A 3,638-nucleotide genomic window follows, 5' to 3' on the forward strand; every position below is an offset into this window, starting at 1 on the left:
GACTCGAAAGCGGGCCTGACAGGGCGGCCCTCCCTCCTGGAAGTCTGGTTCCTCCAGGGCACGCGTCCCTGCCTCCGTAGCCCAGATGGGTGACTCCGAGGCGGGCCTGACAGGGCGGCCCTCCCTCCTGGAAGTCTGGTTCCTCCAGGGCACACGTCCCTACCTCCTTAGCCCAGATGGGTGACTCGAAAGCGGGCCTGACAGGGCGGCCCTCCCTCCTGGAAGTCTGGTTCCTCCAGGGCACACGTCCCTACCTCCTTAGCCCAGATGGGTGACTCCGAGGCGGGCCTGACAGGGCGGCCCTCCCTCCTGGAAGTCTGGTTCCTCCAGGGCACGCGTCCCTACCTCCTTAGCCCAGAGAGGTGACTCCGAGGCGGGCCTGACAGGGCGGCCCTCCCTCCTGGAAGTCTGGTTCCTCCAGGGCACACGTCCCTACCTCCTTAGCCCAGATGGGTGACTCGAAAGCGGGCCTGACAGGGCGGCCCTCCCTCCTGGAAGTCTGGTTCCTCCAGGGCACACGTCCCTACCTCCTTAGCCCAGATGGGTGACTCGAAATCGGGCCTGACAGGGCGGCCCTCCCTCCTGGAAGTCTGGTTCCTCCAGGGCACACGTCCCTACCTCCTTAGCCCAGATGGGTGACTCGAAATCGGGCCTGACAGGGCGGCCCTCCCTCCTGGAAGTCTGGTTCCTCCAGGGCACACGTCCCTACCTCCTTAGCCCAGATGGGTGACTCGAAAGCGGGCCTGACAGGGCGGCCCTCCCTCCTGGAAGTCTGGTTCCTCCAGGGCACACGTCCCTACCTCCTTAGCCCAGATGGGTGACTCCGAGGCGGGCCTGACAGGGCGGCCCTCCCTCCTGGAAGTCTGGTTCCTCCAGGGCACACGTCCCTACCTCCTTAGCCCAGAGAGGTGACTCCGAGGCGGGCCTGACAGGGCGGCCCTCCCTCCTGGAAGTCCGGTTCCTCCAGGGCACACGTCCCTACCTCCTTAGCCCAGATGGGTGACTCGAAATCGGGCCTGACAGGGCGGCCCTCCCTCCTGGAAGTCCGGTTCCTCCAGGGCACACGTCCCTACCTCCTTAGCCCAGATGGGTGACTCGAAATCGGGCCTGACAGGGCGGCCCTCCCTCCTGGAAGTCTGGTTCCTCCAGGGCACACGTCCCTACCTCCTTAGCCCAGATGGGTGACTCGAAAGCGGGCCTGACAGGGCGGCCCTCCCTCCTGGAAGTCTGGTTCCTCCAGGGCACACGTCCCTACCTCCTTAGCCCAGATGGGTGACTCGAAAGCGGGCCTGACAGGGCGGCCCTCCCTCCTGGAAGTCTGGTTCCTCCAGGGCACACGTCCCTACCTCCTTAGCCCAGATGGGTGACTCGAAATCGGGCCTGACAGGGCGGCCCTCCCTCCTGGAAGTCTGGTTCCTCCAGGGCACACGTCCCTACCTCCTTAGCCCAGATGGGTGACTCGAAAGCGGGCCTGACAGGGCGGCCCTCCCTCCTGGAAGTCTGGTTCCTCCAGGGCACACGTCCCTACCTCCTTAGCCCAGATGGGTGACTCGAAAGCGGGCCTGACAGGGCGGCCCTCCCTCCTGGAAGTCAGGTTCCTCCAGGGCACACGTCCCTACCTCCGTAGCCCAGAGTGGTGACTCGAAAGCGGACGCGGGAGGGTGTACGTGGCGCACCCCCAGGCCGAAGAGAGGTCTCGTGAGCGGACGCGAGGGTGTACGACAGAAGGCCTGGAAGTCTCTGACTTCCAGGGTCACCGACCCTACCTCATGAGCCCGAAGAGGTGACTCGAATGCGGACGCGGGGGTGTACGTGGCGCACCCCCAGGCCGAAGAGAGGTCTCGTGAGCGGACACGAGAAGTACGACAGAGGGCCTGGAAGCAAAAGCGGGTGACTCGTGCACTTCCAGAAAAGGCAAAAGCGGGTGACTCGTGCACTTCCATAAAGCCGAAAAGAGGTCTCGTGAGCGGACACGAGAAGTACGACAGAGGGCCTGGAGGTAAAAGCGGGTGACTCGTGCACTTCCAGGGTCTCCGACCTTACGGCGCCTTCCGACGCGGGCGCCTCCTCCCGGACGAGCCACGGGAAGGGCCCCTTCTCTCAAGGGGCGGTCGTTTGAACAGGTGCCATCGGGTATATAGGGATGGGTGCCTCGAAGTGGACCTCCAGCGTCCTCCCTCCCTGCGACAGATCCCAAGAAAGGTCTGTGCGCGTCGGTGTGCGATGAACGAAAAACCGTTAAAAGAACTGGAACGGTTGGAACGGACGAAGGGCGTCTGATGTGAGGCAGCGCCCCGGGCGAGTGTCGGCCGAAGGCTCACAATTAAAGAGCTCATACCCGAAAGATGGGAAAAAACGATCCGCCCTGGATCATCAAGGCTAATGCCTAAAAACTAAAGCTACCTTGGGTGATGGAACTCGGCTACGGCCGCAAAACGATCCGCCCTGGATCATCAAGGCTAATGCCTAAAAACTAAAGCTACCTTGGGTGATGGAACTCGGCTACGGCCGCAAAACGATCCGCCCTGGATCAAGGCTACGGCCTAAAAACGGCAAAAAAAGATCCAAAAGTCCCTGGATCAAGGCGCTTCGGCTTAAAACCTGTGAAAAGATCCGCCCTGGATCAAGGCTACGGCCTTAAAACTGCTCAAAAGATCCGCCCTGGATCAAGGCTACGGCCTTAAAACTGCTAAAAAGATCCTAAAGTCTCTGGATCTAGGCTACGGCCTCAAAGACACACGTGTTGTGAGAAAAGATCCGCCCTGGATCTCCAGGCTACGGCCTCAAAGGTTCGACCCGACCATATATGCTCAGACACGGGCGAACACAAAAGCGTAACAACCCCTGTTGGAACCGTCGAAGGATCTCGGCGTCGGCCGTAAAACGGAAACCCCCCGGTCGTCGGTACGCGTGTGGCGGTCGAGGGCCCCCGGCCGCCGGTCGGGCGGGCGCGTGGATAGGTCTCCCGAGCGGTCAAGGAGTCCCGGAAGCCGGTCGGGCGAGCGGCCGGCCCCGGGGCACCCTACCCTCTCGGGCGCACCGACCCCACGCGTTTCGTCTCGGTCGGCGTCCGGGGTTCCGAGACACCCTTATGTATCTGTGTGACAGACGGAGTGGCACACCGTCTGCGGCGGGACAGGGCCGCCGACCGCGATGGAAGTCGAGTGTGGCGGCTTCCAGGGTCCAAGACCCTATAGACGGACGGAGTGGCGACCCGTCTGCGGCGGGCCAGGGCCGCCGACCGCGATGGAAGTCGAGTGGGGCGGCTTCCAGGGTCCAAGACCCTACAGACAGACGGAGTGGCGACCCGTCTGCGGCGGGCCAGGGCCGCCGACCGCGATGGAAGTCGAGTGGGGCGGCTTCCAGGGTCCAAGACCCTACAGACAGACGGAGTGGTGACCCGTCTGCGGCGGGACAGGGCCGCCGACCGTTACGGAAGTCGAGGGGGACGGCTTCCAGGGTCCAAGACCCTATCTGTGTGACAGACGAAGGTGCATCGTCTGGGGCGGGACAGGGCCGCCGACCGCTATGGAAGTCGAGTTGGGTTGCTCGTGAACTTCCAGGGTCCAAGACCCTCTCTTCGTGACCGACGAAGGTGCTCTGTCTGGGGCGGTACGGGGCCGCCGACCGCTATGGAA

Source organism: Paramisgurnus dabryanus, unplaced genomic scaffold, assembly GCF_030506205.2.
Source record: "Paramisgurnus dabryanus unplaced genomic scaffold, PD_genome_1.1 h2tg000200l_1_41497__unordered_in_group9, whole genome shotgun sequence".
Lineage (NCBI taxonomy): Eukaryota > Metazoa > Chordata > Actinopteri > Cypriniformes > Cobitidae > Paramisgurnus > Paramisgurnus dabryanus.